The sequence below is a fragment of the Convolutriloba macropyga genome, chromosome 13 (assembly GCF_964194025.1).
Source record: "Convolutriloba macropyga chromosome 13, txConMacr16.3, whole genome shotgun sequence".
Lineage (NCBI taxonomy): Eukaryota > Metazoa > Xenacoelomorpha > Acoela > Convolutidae > Convolutriloba > Convolutriloba macropyga.
The window spans coordinates 26,275,911-26,300,265 of record NC_134480.1 but is presented as its reverse complement, the minus strand read 5'-3'; positions in this window follow the sequence as shown (position 1 = coordinate 26,300,265).

Sequence of the window (24,355 nt, the reverse complement as noted above, 5' to 3'; positions counted from 1 at the left end):
TCAAAAATGGTTCGTTCAGTTCAATTTTTTTTTCATCGCCAATTATGGCTAAAGTAGAGCATACTAATCAAAAATGAGCTCTATTGTACTAAAATTGACAACTTGATGACCAAAACAATATTGGGTGATCGGAAAAGTTCGGATACTTTTTTATGGAAATAAGTAAAAACTAGTCCAAAATGTTTCGGTCAGTCCAATTTTTTAAAATTATCACCAATTAAGGCTAAAATGGAGCTTACCCACCAAAAATGAGGACAATTGGACTTAAATTCACGATTTGGTGTCCAAAACAATGTTCGGTGATCGAAAAAGTTAAGCCTCATCGAGCGCGGATACTTTTTTTGGAAATAGGTAAAAACTTGTCAAAAATGGTTCGTTCAGTTCAATTTTTTAATTTCGTCGCCAATTATGGCTGAAGAAGAGCATACTGATTTAAAATGAGCACTATTGTACCGGAATTGACGACTTGATGACCAAAACAATATTAGGTGATCGGAAAATTTCGGATATTTTTTCGGAAATAAGTAAAAACTAGTCCAAAATGTTTCGGTCAGTCCAATTTTTTAAAATTATCACCAATTAAGGCTAAAATGGAGCTTACCCACCAAAAGTTAGCAGAATTGGACTCAAACTGACGATTTGGTCACCAAAACAATGTTCGGTGATCGAAACAAATCGGATACTTTATTTGGAATTAGGTAAGAACTTGTCCAAAACGGTTCGCTCAGTCCAATTTTTTAATCCTATCGCCATTTATAGCTAAAACCGAGTAATCCCACCTAAAAATGAGCACAATTGGACTAAAATTGACGATTTGGTGTCCAAAACAATGTTCGGTGATCGAAAAAGTTAAGCCTCATCAAGCGCGGATACTTTTTTAGAAGTAGGTAAAACTTGTCCAAAATGCTTTTTTCACTCCAATGTTTTTACTTCATTCCCAATTATGTCTAAAGTGGAGCTTGTCTACCAAAAATGAGCACAATTGGACTAATATTGACGAGTTGGTCACCAAAACAATGTTCGGTGATCGAAAAAGTTCGGATACTTTTTTGGAAATAGGTAAAAACTTGTTCAAAATGGTTCGGTCAGTCCAATGTTTTTATTTCCTCCCCAATTAGTGCTTAAGTGGAGCGTATCCGCCAAAAATGAGTACAATTTATATATGTATATTTCTTTATATTTTTATTTAAATAAAACAGGCTTATATTTATATATGCATATACTAAAAGAAAAAACAATAAATTTATTGTTTTATGGGACTCCACGCTTGAAATCTGTTATGGTTCTCAATAAATCAGGCGTGAAAGAAAGGTTGCGCGAAAAGAAAGGGTCTTTAAAGTATCTTTTACGCATGAAAATTGGAGGAAGTTTTTGAAACTTTTAAATTTTTTTTAGGTGAATTTTCTAGTTTATCAACGCCTTTTACCATTACAGAACATTTATCTGTCATATGTATGCTTGTTATACCGCTTAGAAACTCGTCTTTCTAGATATATATACAAAGACTATCGTTTTCGAACGTACGGTTTAAAAAAATTGCAAGGAATTGGAAGAAAATTGAAAAAAACGCCTTTTTTCAGAATCAGTCCTGTTTTAAAGTTGTGTTTGTACTTCGAAACTATGATTTCAAGTACGCATCGTGCAGCTTAATATCGCAGCTTTGTAACTAAACCAATTTTAAACTAAAAATACAAAAAATTTTTTGAGAAATTGGTCAAAGAGTACTACGTACTTGAGGTCGAATTTTCGAAAAAAATCGAATTTTCAAAATTGTTTTTGTTAATAACTTCAAGCATAGATAGAGTTAGGAAGCGTTCTGTAGCTCAAAATAAAGCTTAGCTAATATGCGTTACGGACATATATATTGTTGCAATGTTATTTGTGACCAAAGGTGTTGTTTTTTTGCTTTCACTGAAGAATGTCGAAAATGAGTTGTTTTTGACCAAGGGGTCAATTTCATCATTTTTTTAGATCTGTTCTTCTTTACTTTTTCATGCTCCAGGTGATAGCGTTTTTCTTCCTGATTCCAAAACACCTTCATTTTTAAAAAAAACGGTTCAGTAGTCTTCGAGATATTAAGCTTTGAAACCAGGTGGGGGGGGGGGTTGGGATTCCGATCTGTATTCTTTTTTTTAACAACTAAAGTAACCGCCACCATATATATATATAAATATATATATATATACTATAGCTATATATATTCCGCAGCTCGAGGGCATCCGAAATATGTAATTTGAGTGCAAGTTGTATTTTGCCTCTTTAAAGGTAAGTTATATCTGTTGGCAATGTGAAATATTCGAATTGACTGCCCGGGTTCATATGACAGCTGTATGACCCACTGAGCATGTCATTTGACAGCAGGAGGTGTGCTATGAAGCGCTGTCCGGCTAGACCATTATAATTAACCTGCAAAGAGGTGCATATGAAATGAAATGTATCAGGAACTTTCAAATGGTGATAGTAAGTTAGTGAAAGCAATGAGAAAGTGTCAGAGCCCCCCCCCCACCCCCCACATCCAGCAGCTACACCAGAATACCCCCGCCCGTGGATACTAAGGTACGTGTCGTACCGTACGAGTGTTGCACGTCGCAGAATAGCTGCGCGCGCTGCTGTACAGCGCAGATCAGAGTGTCGGGCGTGCCCAAGGTCATTTTAATAGCAGGAATTGAGTATTTTAGATCAAGTGAGATGCAGTCAAGGTATTTTGACGACCATGTACCTGGACAGGGAGTTAACGTCGAAAAGTTTATAAGTCCAGGAGGCCGTCGAAAAGAGATTAGAGTGAAGTGCTTGAGTGGTTTAGCTAAAGAAAAGGCCTTATTTACGAGACGCCGGAAACTTGATTTAGATCTTGCTACATCAATAAAGTTTGTTAATTTCCAAGCTAATTGTGAACCCGGTAAAGTTTTGTCCAAAGTGTGGAAGCTCTTCAAGAATGCCAAATCAGTCAAGATAGGAAAATTATGACCAAACCAGAAGAGAGGAGAAAAAAAACTATGGCGATATAATGGATGGTTAAACTTTTTTGGCAGTGGTGATTGCAATCGTGCGAAGCGTCTTATCGTAAAAAAGAAGCGAAAATTTGGCAATATGAAGATAGAAAAAGTCGGGAATGTAAAGTGTATTGGCTTTGATCATAAGAAGAAGTTACACAATAGTTTCACAATTGATACGATTTAAAGCCAAAAAAGAAGTTCCAAGACAGTTCTACAGCTGGGGTCACCATTGGTCCCCCAAAAACGATAGTCGTTTTGCTGAAGATTTTTTTGATGGCTTGTTATCTAATGGTGTGGTGCTTGCTGAGTGATCTTGTGTGCTTTATTGTTCTTTATTGTTTTGTCTTGTAGTTTTAGTCGATATATTGAGAATTTTTTTAAATTGATGTCTATAATAGCATAACCTGAATTCAAGAATGTGCAATTTGACAGCTTTTTTTCAGTTGTTCTAATTGTATTACTTACTTTAATATTCATTTGGTTTGTTTTTGAGGATTCTGCAGGGAAAACCCTAGATTACCAACAGAATCGTTGAAAACATTTCATTTCTTGAAATTTTCGATTTTTCCGAATAACCAATTTTAAATAAAGCTATTTTTGATTAGGTCATAGAGTTGTCCGAATTGAACCAAACTTGGTATGGAGTATCCACAGTGTATGCAGAGTCTAAAACAAAAAGAATTTTTACTATAGCTTACCTAGGAAAAAAGTTAGTTTTTCATACGGAAATTTGCTATAATTTCAAATAATTAATTTTAAAAATAGGTCTTTTTCGTCGGATCAAGGAGTTGTCCAAATGGAACCAAACTCGGTATGGAGTATCCCCAGTGTATGCAGAGTCTAAAACAAAAAGATTTTTTTTTATAGCTTGCCTGGGAAAAAAGTTAGTTTTTCATACGGAAATTTGCTATTATTTCAAATAAATAATTTTAAAAATAGGTCTTTTTCGTCAGATCAAGGAGTTGTCCAAATGGAACCAAACTCGGTATGGAGTATCCCCAGTGTATGCAGAGTCTAAAACACAAAGAATTTTTACTATAGCTTACCTAGGAAAAAAGTTAGTTTTTCATACGGAAATTTGCTATAATTTCAAATAATTAATTTTAAAAATAGGTCTTTTTCGTCGGATCAAGGAGTTGTCCAAATGGAACCAAACTTGGTATGGAGTATCCCCAGTGTATGTAGAGTCGAAAACAAAAGGAATTTTTGCTATAGCTTGCCTAGGAAAAAAGTTAGTTTGTCATACGGAAATTTCCTATTATTTCGAATAATTTTGCGATTATAATTTTAAAAATAGGTCTTTTTCGTCGGATCATGGAGTTGTCCAAATGGAACCAAACTCGGTATGGAGTATCCCCAGTGTACGCAGAGTCTAAAACAAAAAGAATTTTTACTATAGCTTGCCTAGGAAAAAAGTTAGTTTTTCATACGGAAATTTGCTATAATTTCAAATAAATAATTTTAAAAATAGGTCTTTTTAGTCGGATCAAGGAGTTGTCCAAATGGAACCAAACTCGGTGTGGATTATCACCAGTGTAATTAGAGTCTAAAACAAAAAGAATTTTTGCTATAGCTTACGTAGGAAGAAAGTTAGTTTTTCATACGGAAATTTGCGAATTTCGCGAATAACGAATTTAACAAACAGGTCTTTTTCGTATGGTCAAAAACTTCATGAAATTGAACTAAACTCGGTATAGAGTATCCCATGTGTGTCTAAAGTGTAGAACAAAAAGAATTTTGCTATAGCTTGCGTAGGAAAAAAGTTAGTTTTTCATACGGAAATTGGCTATAATTTCAAATAAATAATTTTAAAAATAGGTCTTTTTAGTCGGATCAAGGAGTTGTCCAAACTGAACCAAACTCGGTATGGAGTATCCCATGTATAGTTAGAGTCTAAAACTAAAAGAGTTTTTGCTATAGCTTGCCTAGAAAAAAGTTAGTTTTATATACTGAAATTTGCGAATTTCGCGAATAACAAATTTTAGAAATAGGTCTTTTTCGTATGGTCAAAAACTTCATGAAATTGAACTAAACTCGGTATAGAGTATCTCATGTGTGTCTAAAGTGTAGAACAAAAAGAATTTTTGCTGTAGCTTGCGTAGGAAAAAAGTTAGTTTGTCATACGGAAATTTCCTATTATTTCGAATAATTTTGCGATTATAATTTTAAAAATAGGTCTTTTTCGTCGGATCAAGGAGTTGTCCAAATGGAACCAAACTCGGTATGGAGTATCCCCAGTGTATGCAGAGTCTAAAACAAAAAGAATTTTTACTATAGCTTACCTAGGAAAAAAGTTAGTTTTTCATAAGGAAATTTGCTATAATTTCAAATAAATAATTTTAAAAATAGGTCTTTTTAGTCGGATCAAGGAGTTGTCCAAATGGAACCAAACTCGGTGTGGATTATCACCAGTGTAATTGGAGTCTAAAACAAAAGGAATTTTTGCTATAGCTTACGTAGGAAGAAAGTTAGGTTTTCATACGGAAATTTGCGATTTCGCGAATAACGAATTTAACAAACAGGTCTTTTTCGTATGGTCAAAAACTTCATGAAATTGAACTAAACTCGGTATAGAGTATCCCATGTGTGTCTAAAGTGTAGAACAAAAAGAATTTTTGCTATAGCTTGCGTAGGAAAAAAGTTAGTTTGTCATACGGAAATTTCCTATTATTTCGAATAATTTTGCGATTATAATTTTAAAAATAAGTCTATTTCATCGGATCAAGGAGTTGTCCAAATTGAACCAAACTCGGTATGGAGTATCCCATGTATAGTTAGAGTCTAAAACTAAAAGAATTTTTGCTATAGCTTGCCTAGAAAAAATTTAGTTTTATATACTGAAATTTGCGAATTTCGCGAATAACAAATTTTAGAAATAGGTCTTTTTCGTATGGTCAAAAACTTCATGAAATTGAACTAAACTCGGTATAGAGTATCTCATTTGTGTCTAAAGTGTAGAACAAAAAGAATTTTTGCTGTAGCTTGCGTAGGAAAAAAGTTAGTTTGTCATACGGAAATTTCCTATTATTTCCGAATAATTTTGCGATTATAATTTTAAAAATAGGTCTTTTTCGTCGGATCAAGGAGTTGTCCAAATGGAACCAAACTCGGTTTGGATTATCACCAGTGTAATTAGAGTCTAAAACAAAAGGAATTTTTGCTATAGCTTACGTAGGAAGAAAGTTAGGTTTTCATACGGAAATTTGCGAATTTCGCGAATAACGAATTTAAAAAATAGGTCTTTTTCGTATGGTCAAAAACTTCATGAAATTGAACCAAACTCGGTATGGAGTATCCCATGTATAGTTAAAGTCTAAAACTAAAGGAATTTTTGCTATAGCTTGCCTAGAAAAAAAGTTAGTTTTATATACTGAAATTCGCGAATTTCGCGAATAACAATTTTTAGAAATAGGTCTTTTTCGTCGGGTCAAGGAGTTGTCCAAAGTGACCTAAATTGATATCCCAGACTACCAGTACTATTTAGGTTGTAATGCAAAAAGAATGGTCCGCCTAACTGTCATAGAAAAAAAGTTAGTTTTTCAACCGGAAATATCGACTTATTCGCTTATTCTATTTTCAAAAATATAGAAATTTTATTGGGTCAAGAAGTTGTCCAAATTGAATCAAACTTGGTATGGAGTATACCCTGTGTAGGTAGAGTGTAAAACAAAAAAAAATTGGTATAGCTGGCCTAGCAAAAAAGTCAGTTTTTCATACGGAAATTTCCTATTATTTTTTAAATAATAAGGAATTTTTTAAATAAGTCTATTTCATCGGATCAAGGAGTTGTCCAAACTGAACCAAACTCGGTATGGAGTATCCCATGTATAGTTAGAGTCTAAAAATAAAAGAAATTTTGCTATAGCTTGCCTAGAAAAAAAGTTAGTTTTATATACTGAAATTTGCGAATTTCGCGAATAACAAATTTTAGAAATAGGTCTTTTTCGTATGGTCCAAAACTTCATGAAATTGAACCAAACTCGGTATGGAGTATCCCTTGTGTAGTTAGAGTCTAAAACTAAAGGAATTTTTGCTATAGCTTACGTAGGAAGAAATTAGGTTTTCATTCGGAAATTTGCGAATTTCGCGAATAACGAATTTTAAAAATAGGTCTTTTTCGTATGGTCAAAAACTTCATGAAATTGAACCAAACTCGGTATGGAGTATCCCATGTATAGTTAGAGTCTAAAACTAAAGGAATTTTTGCTATAGCTTACGTAGGAAGAAAGTTAGGTTTTCATTCGGAAATTTGCGAATTTCGCGAATAACGAATTTTAAAAATAGGTCTTTTTCGTATGGTCAAAAACTTCATGAAATTGAACCAAACTCCGTATAGAGCATCCCATGTGTATCTAGAGTCTAAAAGAAAACGAATTTTTGGTATTGCTTGCCTAGGAAAAAAGTTAGTTTGTCATACGGGAATTTCCTATTATTTCCGAATAATTTTGAATAAGTATTTTTTTAAATAAGTCTATTTCATCGGGTCAAGGAGCTGTCCAAACTGAACCAAACTCGGTATGGATTATCACCAGTGTATTTAGAGTCTAAAACAAAAGGAATTTTTGCTATAGCTTACGTAGGAAGAAAGTTAGGTTTTCATACGGAAATTTGCGAATTTCGCGAATAACGAATTTAAAAAATAGGTCTTTTTCATCGGGTCAAGAAGTTATTGAAATCAAACCAATTTCGGCATGGAGTATCCCCTGTGTAATAAGAGTGTAAAACAAAAAGAATTTTTGGTATAGCTTGCCTAGAAAAAAAGTAAGTTTTTCATACGGAAATATCGACTTTTTCGCTTATTATTCTCGTATTCTATTTTCAAAAATATAGAAGTTTCATCGGGTCAAGGAGTTGTTCAAATCCAACCATACTCGGTATGGAGTATCACCAGTGTAATAAGAGTGTAAAACAAAAAGAATTTTTGGTATAGCTTGCCTAGGAAAAAAGTAAGGTTTTCATACGGAAATTTGCGAATTTTGCGATTAACGAATTTTAAAAATAGGTCTTTTTCATCGGATCAAGGAGTTGTTCAAAAAGAACTAAATTGATATCCCAGACTACTGGTAATATTTAGGTTGTAATGCAAAAAGAATGGTCTGCCTAACTTTCCTAGAAAAAAGTTCGTATTTCATTCGGAAATATCGACCTATTCGCTTTTTCTATTTTCAAAAATATAGAAATTTCATCGGGTCAAGTTGTTCAAAGGAGTTGATTTTGATCAGGTCATTGAGTTGTCCAATTCGAACCAAATTTGTATGAGGTATTCTCTTTGTATGTACGAAGCAAGTGCTCAGCTAGTAAAAAGGTTTCAAGCTTAATGTTTTCAGTTGTTGTAATGCAGCAAACAGAAATTTACGCTAATGAAAAAGGTGTTTTTTGTAAAAAGCGAAGATTGTCTACGGCCATTAATAGCGAATCTACTCATGGAAATGAGGATACATTACGGAACGAAATTGAACATCTCAAAAAGAAGGTTGAGGAGTTGAGCAAGAGAGTTGAAGAGCTTGAGAAAGCCAAAATTGAATTGGTAGACCTGACCAACGATAGCTTTGACACTACGGTATCGGTACACTCAGAAGACTTAATTGAGGTTCCGAATGGCATCTGAAAGAATGGAGTTAGATTAGTTGTAGCTGATTGCTTGAAACAGTTGTTCAGACATCGAAAGATCAAACTTGAGGCTTTTTTGTTAATGTTTAAGGTCTGAAATACTCTTACGTTGTATAATGTTTGTTGCGGTTTTTAATCATTTTCCTAACCGGCTTTTTGTCCCCTTAGCCTAAAGCGTTTCTTATTTACGTGAATATTTCCATTCACCAATAATTTTCCTTTTATTCAAGACTTCATCTTTTTCAGGTTGTGAAAATGTCCGGTTTCAACTGGTTGATTATGAGTCTCGAGAAAGACGACGCTCAAATTAGTGATATCAACTCTAAAATGTGGGGAAGCTTAAGCTATGTTGACAAGGTCAAGAGAACGGAAGGCACCCAAACCATGCTACTAAAGGATGGAAGGTTGCGGTCGTACTTGATTTTGAAGCAAGGAGCAGCCGATTTCTCTCAAGATCTTGAGGAATTGAAAAAACAAATCAAACTTCCTGAAACAGATCGCAGGCCACAATTAACAGAAGTTGACGAAACGGCCCCAACTGCATCAAAGAAAAATTCCTCCGTTGTGCAATCGTCTTCAAACGTGGTCAAGGGAACCATTGTCACGGTATGTTTAAACCTCCGGAAATTGGATAAAGTTTTTTTAAAATGGAAAATAAAACACTTAGTGTAACTTTTTTTGCTATTTTTTATTATGGTTTAGTGCTGTGAAGAACACAAGGGAATTGCAAAGATGCTGCTTTTAAACGAAAAAAGGATGCACGACATGGTCACCCTGCTGCAAGGCTCTACCAGTCAGTCTGCGGATGATTAGAGCAGCCTCAAACGAAAATTTAATTCATTTGTTCGTATTTCTAATTTGGTTTCGTTTTTTTAATTTATTGGCAACCAATGTGATTTTTTTTTCAAAGGTAACCCATGCACTGGCTGGCATTGATAGTGTAGAAAATAGTGGAGATGGACAACAAGTTCAAGAGGAAGAGGAAAGGGAGGCCGATGATGTAGCGGAAGACAAGGATCTTGAAGAGGCCTTAATACTTCGACTTGTTGAGAAAAAGCCCACCGTGCAATTTGGTCTAAATGGAAAAAATTTAGACCTCATTTACAGCGGACACAAACCCACTGACTACGGTTTAGCGCTACGAAAGTGGATTTAAATGTGCCACGAAAGATGGACGTAAATGTGCCACGAAAGATTCAATGCGCAAGTTCTTCCGTGAGTTTCTGTAAAATTTTTCACAATCAGTTGAAACTTTTTTAATTTTGCGTTTCAATGTTTTTCTGCGCTCAAGGTTGTTCTCTGGGTAAAAATTTGTTTGAACATGAATAATATTTTAGGATCAATTGAGAGGAAGTTTCCGAGTTCATCCTTCCCCAATGCCAAAGATCAAGCAAAAAAGCAGCAAACAAGGCTGGACTAAATGCGAAACAACGGATTGAGGGCAAGGGAAAGTACAGCGAGCAAGCAAAGGAGTTGAAGAAAGCCAAGTATGTGAAGAAAAATGCTGGAAATCAAATTGCTCTTAATCAGATCTGAGTTGCTTGTTTTAAACTATACATATACTGCAGTTTGTTATTTTACCAGGCACATATCCCATTTTGCAGTCTCCAATTGCAGAGTTCTTATATAAATGTTTTGAGTTAGCGTATATTATTATTATTATTATTATTATTATTATTATTATTATTATTATTATTATTAAAGTTTTCACCATTTTACTCGATATAAATTTGTTGTTTTTAGTTAACTTTGAACTGCTAATTGTTTTCTTTTTAACTCAATTGAGGAGAGAAACAGTGAACCACAACAAAGCAAGTTATGTGTTTAATAACAAATGTTTTATCCTTTAATGATCTGAAGAATTTTTGTAGTAATTTCTCGATTGTCTTTAAGATTTATGGAGAACTCCAAACAAGACAAACGCCCTAAAAGGCAATCAAAAGTTCCCAGCTTCGAGACAGATCCTGAAACTCAAGTCGAAAGAAGTATTCGTTACGAGCACAGGAACACAGCTTTTATTTTTATCTATGAAAAAGCGTGTGTTACGACAACACTTAACAACCGCGCTTGGCCTCGAGGATACAGCGATGAAGCAAAGCTAGCTTTGAGACCGGGACAATATGAGTTTATCACTCACAATAGTGCACCCCATAGAATGATGTATTTGGGAAGAGCATCAGTTGAGAGGGCGAGAGAGCACAAGAAGCTGGCATCCGAGGTTTATGTTAAAGGACAACGACCGCCTTATATATGGGAAGGACCAGGAACTGAAACCGCCACCATTGTTACCAGTCAGCCAACAGTCAGTGCAACCCAACCAGCCAACGTATTTGTACCCGAATCCCCGGATATGCTCTTTTCTCCTGAACCGGTCAACGAAACTCCAAGCAGAAATACAGGCGAACAATTGAATGTTAACAGCAAAAACGTTGCTAAAGCATCTTTCCAAATGAAAGAAACAACACAGCCACTTCTGTTCCCAGAGAGTGCAACATCAACAGCAAATGCCAGTGTACAGGTACTCTCATTCGGTCTGAAAAAGCATATGGTTTTATTGCTTTTTGATTGGAGTTTTTTTAATTTAGGGTCCCTCTTCTATGTGTAGCGAACTCAAAGAGTTTTTGAAAGGCCACGAGGAAAGAATGTGTTGAGCTACTGAAGTTGGAGTTGCTATCAAAGCAAAACACGACAAAAAGCGAAGGAGGCTTTTAGGAGAATTGAACGATACGGTATGTCCGTGTGTAATTTTCTCATACGTCTTAATTCTTAAATCATTTTCGAGTTTTGTGAAATGATCTAACACTCTGGTTTTGACTTTAGCTAGATGAAGTCAATGAAATATCGTTGCTCCAACGGTTTGGCTTTCAAAGTGTGCATGAGGATAAGAGTCTTTTACAAGCCTATCCCATTCATCAAGTTCAGTTTGAGGGCGAGGATTTGATGAAAACCCACCAAGCCGGTCCTTATCCAACTCAACTTGGGCGTACTTTGCGAAGAACACTATTTGGGATCGATGGTTTGGTTGACGAGATGATGAACAGTGAAGGCTCGTACACCCGGTCTGAGGCATCCACGGAAAAAACTCTGTTGTTCGAGGGTAATTGTTTTCATGAACGACAAAATATTAGTTTGATAGTTAAGTCCAATATAAACAGAATATTCAACTCAAAAGACAAAACGCTGAACTGAGAGATGCGAGGTTTAGTTTCCTATTGTTTTTATATCCATCATTGTTTAGATGTTGTAAAGCAGAAGTACCCTTTAACACCCCGCCTGGCATTGAAGAAGGCAAAGGACTCCGCAAATCAGGCCGGGAGAGAAAGGCGAAGTTACCTGAAAAATCCAGAAAACCTGGAGCATAGTGTCGAAGCAACAACTTCTACCCCGCCTACTACTACTTCTAATCAGCCTGAGTAACTTTTGCTGTGCCTCTTTTGTGCTCGTGTTTACGTAACTGATAAAACAGTCTAATTGTAGTTATTAATAGTGAATTTGTTAAATTTGTGGCTTTTGTTTCAATACTTAGGGCATTCGTATCTGATTAGAATGTGATTTCTGCTGCTGCTATTTTGTACTGATAAATTGGCTGTGTTTTGATTGAGTTAATCTGTGGTTTATTTACTGATCATTTCTTGCAGTAATCAGTTTTAGTGTTTTTGTGCTCAATTTTATCTAACTGATAAAACAGTCTAATTGTAGTGATTAATAGTGATTTTGTTATATTTGAGGCTTATATTTCAATAATTAGGGCATTCTTATCTGATTAGAATGTGATTTTTGCTGCTGCTGTTTTGTACTGATAAATTGGTTGTGTTCTGATTGACTTAATCTGTGGTTTGGTTACTCAGCATTTCTTGCAGTAATCAGTTTGTCTTAAAATTAGTATCTCGATTTTTATTTCTGATTTTTTCTTGCTATTTCGAAAATCGAAAGTCACGCGTGTTCGTAGTTCTTTTTATTTCTTGTTCGCCGCCATAGTTCTCATGATTTGAATGGATGGAAACGCAAATTCAATGTTTGATCAGTTGATTATTTTAAGATAAAATGGATCTGTGCGAGAAGCTCGCTCAAATTGAAGGCTTCGTGGCACATCATTATGTTGAAAGATCTGATCACGAAGTACACCTGCTCACAGAACTGATTTCTAAAAACAGCTACATTGATTTGATGAACTCAGACAACCACTTCAAAAGATTGCATCAAGATTTGGAGGAAGTTTATAAATGTTCATTTAATGCTGGATTTAGAATTGAACCTGACAATTTTGGCGGTTATTGTTTGATCAATCGAAGTGGGAAAACAATAAAATGTGGCGAAATCAACGTTGCTGTGTGTTTGTTGGCAAAGAAGCCGAAAGATCGTGAGATAGATGACTGGTCCTTGATGGAAGGCGACAAATTGTTGGTAGGCGTCGCAAGATGGGCAAATCATTCGTGTGTCCCAAACTGCGACTACTACATGTGCGGAGGATACAAGGGGAGAGAATGCGTACGACTAAGAGCTTTAAGATAAATCAAGGATGGTGAAGAGCTGACAACTTTTTATAATGTAAATTTTTTTGGAGAGAAGAATAAGTTCTGTCTATGTGAACATAGATCAAAACATGGCTCAGAAGAAGAATCGCAAGAAGAGAGTGATGAACATGCTAAACCACCGAAACGAAAAAGAAATGTAAAACCACGGATAAAAATAACAGCCAGTGACGTACGTGGTTCCTTACTCACTGACCTCATTAAATTCTACAGCGAGGATTCGAACGTCAGTTTAGCTTCAGAAGTTAGCTCTATTCCCTTCACAAATAGCGATTTTCCAGATAATTCAATCAGTGATGCAGAACAAATCGAAAAGGATGGCAATTGCTCTGATTTGTCCGATGGTTTTAGTAGTACCGAGATCAGTTATCCTTGTGACCAAATTGAAACTCTTGTTGGAGTTGATTTGTTTGGAAATGTTTCAGCCACCGAGAGCGATTCAGAAAATGAAGAAAAGGGCGATATTGATCAAACTGTGCTATTAACTGAAGTACCGGGTGCCTCAAAAGAAAATCTTAAAGCTTCTCTTCTAGCTATTGTGTCGGTTCATAATGGCTCTGATTCGCTATTGAACGATCTTTTAAAGCGTGATCAGTTGCTGTTCGGTGGTCAAACTGTTTCGCCTTGGGCCGTCAGGAAACAGTTTGAAGACTTTTGTACACTTTACCAATCCAGTAAACAATCCTTTGACAACGGCGAGCTAATTCTGTTAAATTTTCGTCCTTTGTTGATTGACATTGTTAAAAACGCACTCCCTGAGATGCTAAAGTACGCCGAAGAGAAAGATTCTTCACGCGATATTTTGATGCCAACTTTTTGCATAACGGAACAACGTGGAATAAATGTCAGATTAATTGTCAACACCGATGGTGCTAATGTATGCAAGACACCCATAACTTCAGCATGGCCTCTTTTCTTGGCTGTTGCAGATCTATCTCCTAAGCTTCGCCAACTCTTCAAAAACCTTGTTCTGGGAGCATTGTTTGTTGGTTCGGGCTACCCTGATTTTGATATCGTCTTTGAACATATAAAACGAGAATTGTCAGTTACAGAGAAAATCATTTTCAATGGAGACGATTTGATTGTTACATTTGAACCTATTTTGCTAGTTGCTGACCTTACAGCAAAATCTAAAGTTCTGAAAATGAAGCAGTGCAATGGTTTCTATGGATGTACGCTTTGCAATTAAAGAGGAATTCATGTAGCGGGTTCCCATCGATATCCTCACGATGAAAGCTTTGAGATGCGTTCGTTTGATGCCCATATGCAAAATATCCAAGAGCTGGAAAGAGGAAGTGTGAATGAATTAAGAAATGAACTCGGTCGAAAGGCGGATTGTGAAATTAAAACTCTCGGTGTTAAAGGGAGAAGCAAAGCTTTCGATCTGATTTCAAATCAACCACTCTCATCTCCTGTTGACCCGATGCATCAGTTGTTCCTTGGTGTTGCAAAAGATATTCTATTGCATCATTATGAGAGGATGAGGCCTGAGCATAAAACTGAAATCAATATTTTTATTGATTCCCTTGATTTACCAAAAGAGTTCAAAAACTCACTCCGGAAACTTGATTCGTTGTCAAACTTCAAAGCAAAGGAAGTGAAAATCATGAGACTGTACTTTTCGCCCATAATTTTTCCTCCATTTTTGTATGGCGAAGAAAGAAAAAGTGACGAGTCTGACCTAAAGAAGCTAGTTTTTTCGATTCGAGAACTTTTTGAGTCATCCAACAACGCAAACTTATGTGATCAGCTTCTAAATGAGTTCTGTCTGAGCATGGCTGACAAAACTAATAAAATGGAGTCAATCAATTTCCATCTTTTGAGACATCTAGGTTGGCAAGCAAAAAATATTGGACCACTGTTTACGACATCTGCTGCTATGTTTGAGTCTGCTAACAGATTGCTTATTGCACCACTCACTGGAACCGTCAATCAGTGTCAAATAATGGTTTGGCGATTTGTAAGGGCAAAAATGATAGCAAAGATGAGCATTAAGGACGACTGTCTCACAGAAATGCTGACAAATTTTCACGAGAAAAGAAAATTAGATGAAAGTTATGGTTTCGTGGAAAGTTCGGAAACAAGAAAATTTCGCCAAGAGCATCCGAATTTAAAAATGTTCTGTCGAAATCTGATTTTTGCTTCCTATCATCAGCTGCATATGGACGGGGATGTACTGCTGATAAATATGTTGCTGCCTTTGTTGATGGTGAAATGATTGCCGGAGAAATACTGTTCTTTTTTCGTGGAATTGCTAACAATTGTGTGCTCCGAAAATTGAAAATTGTAAAGAAGTTGACATTGATAAAATCTCAGGCTCAAAATCTTGTCACATTCGGTTTTATTGTCCAGGATACAGAAGAGAAAATGCAAATTTGTTTAAGTGCCATCAAACATAAACTCTTCTATTTTCAGTTCAAAGAAGTGTCATATCTGATTGCCATGCTGTGTCATTATGAGCTTAATTAAACAGTTTTTGTTTTTGGTTTGATTTATTAAATGCAAATTGTAATTAAAGTCTAATTGAACCAAATTTGTAGTCTAGCGTACCTGCAAAAAATAGTTGAAATTATTTCATGCAATTTTTGCGTGTTTCTTAAAAATTTTTATTATAAGAAAAGAACTTAATTTTAACAAGTTTTATCAGGTGAAACAGTTGTTGAATTCAAAGCAATCTCGGCATGGAGTATAATTGTGCATTCATGTGGAGTGTTCAGTGGGGAATGTAAAACGAAAGGAATTGGTTTTCATAACTAAATTTCCGATTTAATCGAAAAAAGAATTTTAAACATAAGCTGTTTTGATTCGGTCATAGAGTTGTCCAAAGCGAACCAAACTCGGTATGGAGTTTTCCATGAATAACTAGAGTCTAAAACATTAGGGATTTTTGATATAGCTCGTCTAGAAAAAAGTTAGGTTTTCGTACGGAAATTTTGCGATTATTTCAAATAAGTAATTTTAAAAATAGGTCTTTTTGATTAGGTCATAGAGTCGTCCAAAGTGAACCAAACTTGGTATGGAGTATCTCATGTGTGTCTAAAGTGTAGAACAAAAAGAATTTTGCTATAGCTTGCGTAGGAAAAAAGTTAGTTTTTCATACGGAAATTGGCTATAATTTCAAATAAATAATTTTAAAAATAGGTCTTTTTAGTCGGATCAAGGAGTTGTCCAAATGGAACTAAACTCTGTATGGAGTATCCCCAGTGTATGTAGAGTCTAAAACAAAAGGAATTTTTGCTATAGCTTGCCTAGAAAAAAAGTTAGTTTGTCATACGGAAATTTCCTATTCGAATAATTTTGCGATTATAATTTTAAAAATAGGTCTTTTTCGTCGGATCAAGGAGTTGTCCAAATGGAACCAAACTCGGTATGGAGTATCCCCAGTGTATGCAGAGTCTAAAACAAAAAGAATTTTTACTATAGCTTGCCTAGGAAAAAAGTTAGGTTTTCATACGGAAATTTGCGATTATTTCAAATATGTAATTTTAAAAATAGGTCTTTTTGATTAGGTCATAGAGTCGTCCAAAGTGAACCAAACTCGGTATGGAGTATCCCATGTATAGTTAGAGTTTAAAACTAAAGGAATTTTTGCTATAGCTCGCGTAGGAAAAAAGTTAGTTTTTCATACGGAAATATCGACTTTTTCGCTTATTATTCGCGTATTCTATTTTCAAAAATATAGAAGTTTCATCGGGTCAAGGAGTTGCTCAAATCCAACCTTACTCGATGTAGAGTATCACCAGTGTAATAGGAGTCTAAAACAAAGGGAATTTTTGCTATAGCTTACGTAGGAAGAAAGTAAGAATTTCATACGGAAATGTGCGAATTTTGCGAATAACGAATTTTAAAAATAGGTCTTTTTCATCGGATCAGGGAAACGTCCAAATGAATCCAAACTCGGTATGCAGTATCCCCTGTGTATCTGGAGTCTAAAGGAGAAAGAATTTTTGCTATAGCTTGCCTAGAAAAAAGTTAGTTTTTTATACGGAAATTTGCGAATTTCGCGAATAACGAATTTTAAAAATAGGTCTTTTTTGTCGGATCAAGGAGTTGTCTGAATGAAACTAAACTCGGTATGCAGTATCCCCTTTGTATCTAGAGTCTAAAACAAAAAGAATTTTTGGTATAGCTTGCCTAGGAAAAAAGTAAGTTTTTCATACGGAAATATCGACTTTTTCGCTTATTATTCGCGTATTCTATTTTCAAAAATATAGAAGTTTCATCGGGTCAAGGAGTTGTTCAAATCCAACTATACTAGGTATGGAGTATCACCAGTGTAATAAGAGTGTAAAACAAAAAGAATTTTTGGTATAGCTTGCCTAGGAAAAAAGTAAGGTTTTCATACGGAAATTTGCGAATTTCGCGAATAACGAATTTTGAAAATAGGTCTTTTTCATTTGGTCAAGAAGTTATTCAAATCGAACGAAACTCGGTATGGAGTATCCACTGTGTAGGTAGTGCATAGGAAAAAAGGAATTTTTGGTATATCTTGCCTAGGAAAAAAAGTATGGTTTTCATACGGAAAAATCGACTTTCTCGCTTATTATTCGCGTATTCTATTTTCAAAAATATAGAAGTTTAGTCGGGTCAAAGAGTTGTCCAAATGAAACGAAACTTGGAATGCAGTATTCCCTGTGTATCTAGAGTCTAAAAGAGAAAGAATTTTTGCTAAAGGTTGCCTAGAAAAAAAGTTAGTTTTTTATACGGAAATTTGCGAATTTCGCGAATAACGAATTTTAAAAATAGGTCTTTTTCATCGGATCAAGGAGTTGTTCAAAGTGAACCAAATTGATATCCTAGACTACCAGTAATATTTAAGTTGTAATGCAAAAAGAATGGTCCGCCTAACTGTCCTAGAAAAAAAGTTGGTTTTTCAATCGGAAATATCGACTTATTCGCTTATTCTATTTTCAAAAATATAGAATTTTTATTGGGTCAAGAAGTTGTCCAAATTGAATCAAACTTGGTATGGAGTATACCCTGTGTAGGTAGAGTCTAAAACTAAAGGAATTTTTGCTATAGCTTGCCTAGAAAAAAAGTTAGTTTTATATACGGAAATTTGCTATTATTTCAAATAAATAATTTTAAAAATAGGTCTTTTTCGTCGGATCAAGGAGTTGTCCAAATGGAACTAAACTCGGTATGGAGTATCCCCAGTGTATGTAGAGTCTAAAACAAAAGGAATTTTTGCTATAGCTTGCCTAGGAAAAAAGTTAGTTTGTCATACGGAAATTTCCTATTATTTCGAATAATTTTGCGATTATAATTTTAAAAATAGGTCTTTTTCGTCGGATCAAGGAGTTGTCCAAATGGAACCAAACTCGGTATGGAGTATCACCAGTGTATGCAGAGTCTAAAACAAAAAGAATTTTTACTATAGCTTACCTAGGAAAAAAGTTAGTTTTTCATACGGAAATTTGCTATAATTTCAAATAAATAATTTTAAAAATAGGTCTTTTTAGTCGGATCAAGGAGTTGTCCAAATGGAACCAAACTCGGTGTGGATTATCACCAGTGTAATTAGAGTCCAAAACAAAAGGAATTTTTGCTATAGCTTACGTAGGAAGAAAGTTAGGTTTTCATACGGAAATTTGCGAATTTCGCGAATAACGAATTTAAAAAATAGGTCTTTTTCATCGGGTCAAGAAGTTATTGAAATCAAACCAATTTCGGTATGGAGTATCCCCTGTGTATGTGGAGTGTAAAACAAGAAAAAATTTTGCTATAAGTTGCGTAGGAAAAAAGTTAGTTTTTCGTACGTTAATTTCCGATTAATTCGAATAATTAATTTTAAATAATTTTTAAAAATAGGTCTTTTTGATTAGGTCATAGAGTCGTCCAAAGTGAACCAAACATGGTATGGAGTATCCCCAGTGTAATTAGAGTCTAAAACAAAAAGAATTTTTGCTATAGCTTACGTAGGAAGAAAGTTAGTTTTTCATACGGAAATTTGCTATAATTTCAAATAAATAATTTTAAAAATAGGTCTTTTTCGTCGAATCAAGGAGTTGTCCAAATGGAACCAAACTTGGTATGGAGTATCCCCTGTGTATGTGGAGTATAAAACGAGAAAAAATTTTGCTATAAGTTGCGTAGGAAAATAGTTAGTTTTTCGTACGTTAATTTCCGATTAATTCGAATAATTAATTTTAAATAATTTTTAAAAATAGGTCTTTTTGATTAGGTCATAGAGTCGTCCAAAGTGAACCAAACATGGTATGGAGTATCCCCAGTGTAATTAGAGTCTAAAACAAAAAGAGTTTTTGCTATAGCTTACGTAGGAAGAAAGTTAGGTTTTCATACGGAAATTTGCGAATTTCGCGAATAACGAAATTTAAGTTTAGGTCTCTTTCGTATGGTCAAAAACTTCATGAAATTGAGCTAAACTCGGTATAGAGTATCCCATGTGTATCTAGAGTGTAGAACAAAAAGAATTTTTGCTATAGCTTGCGTAGGAAAAAAGTTAGTTTTATATACTGAAATTTGCGAATTTCGCGAATAAAAATTTTTAGAAATAGGTCTTTTTCGTCGGGTCAAGGAGTTGTCCAAATGGAACCAAACTCGGTATGGAGTATCCCCAGTGTATGTAGAGTCTAAAACAAAAGAAAATTTTGCTATAGCTTGCCTAGGAAAAAAGTTAGTTTTTCGTACGGAAATTTGCGAATTTCGCGAATAGCGAATTTTAAAGATAGGTCTTTTTCGTATGGTCAAAAACTTCATGAAATTGAACCAAACTTGGTATGGAGTATCTCATGTGTGTCTAAAGTGTAGATTAAGAAGAATTTTTGCTTTAGCTTGCCTAGGAAAAAAGTTAGTTTTTCGTACGGAAATTTGCGAATTTCGCGAATAGCGAATTTTAAAGATAGGTCTTTTTCGCATGGTCAAAAACTTCATGAAATTGAACCAAACTTGGTATGGAGTATCTCATGTGTGTCTAAAGTGTAGATTAAGAAGAATTTTTGCTTTAGCTTGCCTAGGAAAAAAGTTAGTTTTTCGTACCGAAATTTGCGAATTTCGCGAATAGCGAATTTTAAAGATAGGTCTTTTTCGCATGGTCATAAACTTCATGAAATTGAACCAAACTTGGTATGGAGTATCTCATGTGTGTCTAAAGTGTAGAACAAAAAGAATTTTTGCTATAGCTTGCGTAGGAAAAAAGTTAGTTTTTCGTACGGAAATTTCCGATTAATTCGAATAATTAATTTTAAATAATTTTTAAAAATAGGTCTTTTTGATTAGGTCATAGAGTCGTCCAAAGTGAACCAAACATGGTATGGAGTATCCCCAGTGTAATTAGAGTCTAAAACAAAAAGAGTTTTTGCTATAGCTTACGTAGGAAGAAAGTTAGGTTTTCATACGGAAATTTGCGAATTTCGCGAATAACGAAATTTAAGTTTAGGTCTCTTTCGTATGGTCAAAAACTTCATGAAATTGAGCTAAACTCGGTATAGAGTATCCCATGTGTATCTAGAGTGTAGAACAAAAAGAATTTTTGCTATAGCTTGCGTAGGAAAAAAGTTAGTTTTATATACTGAAATTTGCGAATTTCGCGAATAAAAATTTTTAGAAATAGGTCTTTTTCGTCGGGTCAAGGAGTTGTCCAAATGGAACCAAACTCGGTATGGAGTATCCCCAGTGTATGTAGAGTCTAAAACAAAAGAAAATTTTGCTATAGCTTGCCTAGGAAAAAAGTTAGTTTTTCGTACGGAAATTTGCGAATTTCGCGAATAGCGAATTTTAAAGATAGGTCTTTTTCGTATGGTCAAAAACTTCATGAAATTGAACCAAACTTGGTATGGAGTATCTCATGTGTGTCTAAAGTGTAGATTAAGAAGAATTTTTGCTTTAGCTTGCCTAGGAAAAAAGTTAGTTTTTCGTACCGAAATTTGCGAATTTCGCGAATAGCGAATTTTAAAGATAGGTCTTTTTCGCATGGTCATAAACTTCATGAAATTGAACCAAACTTGGTATGGAGTATTTCATGTGTGTCCAAAATGTAGATTGAAAGGAATTTTTGCTTTAGCTTGCCTAGGAAAAAAGTTAGTTTTTTGTACGGAAATTTGCGAATTTCGCGAATAGCGAATTTTAAAGATAGGTCTTTTTCGTATGGTCATAAACTTCATGAAATTGAACCAAACTTGGTATGGAGTATCTCATGTGTGTCTAAAGTGTAGAACAAAAAGAATTTTTGCTATAGCTTGCGTAGGAAAAAAGTTAGTTTTTCGTACGGAAATTTCCGATTAATTCGAATAATTAATTTTAAATAATTTTTAGAAATAGGTCTTTTTGATTAGGTCATAGAGTCGTCCAAAGTGAACCAAACATGGTATGGAGTATCCCCAGTGTAACTAGAGTCTAAAACAAAAAGAATTTTTGCTATAGCTTACGTAGGAAGAAAGTTAGTTTTTCATACGGAAATTTGCGAATTTCGCGAATGGCGAATTTTAAAGATAGGTCTTTTTCGTCGGGTCAAGGAGTTGTCCAAAGTGAACCAAACTTGGTATGGAGTATTCCCAGTGTACCTAGAATGTAAGGCAAAAAGAATATTCGATGTAGCTGGTATTGGTGCAGAAGTTATGTGTTTTAAGTGTTGCTTGGTTTTTTTTAAAAAAAATCATAAATATAGACTTAAAAATGGGTGGGACGCCTTTCGGGCGTCAAGATTTTTCGGTGCTCTCCCTACCTCCTCCCCTCGTTGTCTCGCCCGTGTTTTCGTCTCGCTCGTGTTTCGCGTTCTCTCGCTCGTCTCTCGCTCGTGTCTCGCGTTCTCTCGCTCGTCTCTTGCTCGTCTCGCGTTCTCTCGCGTTGTCTCGCTCGTGTCTCGCGTTGTCTCGCTCGTCTCTCGCTTCGGTCTTTTGGCTTGAGTCTATGATGTGTGTTTATGATGTATGATATGTTTATATTGATTTCAGCTTTCTTGAATGAGTGTCAAAAAAAAGACTTAAAAAGTCTTATTAGAGGTTCATTTTATTCTTAATGCTGATAGATAGACACCTTGAATTTTGCTCACAATAGCAAAAAAAGGAATGTCTCCTATTAGTATAAAGATGTTCATGTACCTCACGTAAAAAAAGACTTTATGTGGATTTGTGGACTCGTGGAACCCTCTGGCGTCTTCATCTTCAATGGGCATCTACATGCATAAAAGGTTAGTTTTTTAGTCTGGACATATGCAACTTTGAACGCACGAAAGTCTGGACATAGGCTTTTTTAAACGCACGATAGTCTGATCATGAACGCACAAAAATTTTTCGTGCGTTCATGATCAGACTATCGTGCGTTCAAAACGGCCTATGTCCAGACTATCGTGCGTTCAAAATTGCATATGTCCAGACTATCGTGCGTTTAAAATTGCATATGTCCAGACTATCGTGCGTTCAAAATTGCATATGTCCAGACTATCGTGCGTTCAAAATTGCATATGTCCAGACTATCGTGCGTTCAAAATTGCATATGTCCAGACTATCGTGCGTTCAAAATTGCATATGTCCAGACTATCGTGCGTTCAAAATTGCATATGTCCAGACTATCGTGCGTTCAAAATTGCATATGTCCAGACTATCGTGCGTTCATTTTTTTTCCAGACCGTGTAATTTTGAACGCACGACGCCACCTTGTGCGTTCATTTCGGTCTGGACATATCGACTTTCGGTCTGGCACCTCAACCTGGGTGAACATCAACAACCACAAAATTATCTATTCCATCAACTCTTTTGGATTGGCTAATTTCCAAAAGTTGTCCTGTCAAATGGCGGCACTCCATTGACCTTCCACTTCACCAATTGTTCTCGGGAGTTCCGTTGTGTGCTGATGTTCTGTCCCTGCTGGGTAGATTGACTAACCTGACTTACCTGAATGGTTAATGGATAATTGTTAGGTGTTAGTTGTTAAAAATATGTTACTGAAGTTTATAGTGCTACCTGGTTTTGGTGTAGGTGCAGTTTTGTATGTTTTAACAAGTAGATCGTGAAAAGTAATCTATGCACTCACGTGGTTCCTGTTAAGTATATTTTCAATTGTTTTTTTATAGTGGTAAACTTTTATATGTATACTTTACGTATCCCTTACGCTTGGAAAAAAGAAAACTTTATTCATATATGAAGTCGTGATTCGCTAATTGGTTAATGGGAATGTTAGATGTTAGTGTAATTAAAATGATTCTCCATGGTTGCCACCCATAAGAATCAAAACAAACGAAAACCGAACGATTCTTAAAGGTTTCATATTAAAGAAACTCGCTCATTTTTATCTATCAGTACGTTTCGGGGGAAGTCTTATGAACACAATAGATGGTCTGCTTTAAATTGCTGCAAACAAGGATCGATATGTACTGCTTGCGGATATCACAAATGAGCTCTGGATTATTGTATGTGTTAGATGTGTATAGTTTTAGTTGTTTGGAAGAAGTGTCACCTATTGAATGTGTCCTTGAACGGAAAGTGACATTTGAACGAGAGAGAGATGACATGGAAAGGTGTCTTGTTAGTATGTCGGTGTCACATGTCTCGTGTTAATTGGCCTCATGTTGGTGTATTGTTATATGTACTGTCGGTGTATTGTTTTTATGAACGTGGAAAGACTTCATTGTTATTAAGAAACTCATAAGAGAGTTTTGTTATACTTATTTTAATACTATTATTAAGTTTGAAACTTTCGAATTGGGTGTGAATTTTGCATGATCGAACATTCTGTTTCTGATAGTCACTTGTTTTAAATTTTACATAGTCTTTTCTGGTTTCATATGCAAGTAGTTTTTAAGTCAAGTAATTGCATGTATTACATGTGTTAATTTGGTTTAATTAATCATTTTATTAGTTTATTTACATACAGTACAGTTGCATACATTGAATTTTGATTATTGTTGTTGGTATTTACAGGACAAGAGATAAGTTATGACAAACAATTTGGGCATTCATACCTCTGAATTGTTTGGTAGTGGGTATTGGAGAATTATGCTTGTTTAAAGCTGGGGGGTGCTAGTGTAGGGGGAGTTTTTCCTGAGTGTGTTGTTCATTAATGTTCGGGGTTGATAAACAGGTTGATAAACAGGCGTGTACAAAACAGGTACAGCTCGATGCGTGCGGTTACGCAGTTACAATAAGTTTAATTACTTCTAATGTATGTACTAACTAGCGTTTATTACATATTGTATTAATTTGGTTTAATTAATCATTTCCCGGGTTGAATTTTTCCGCCCAAAATGATGTAAGAGTGGGG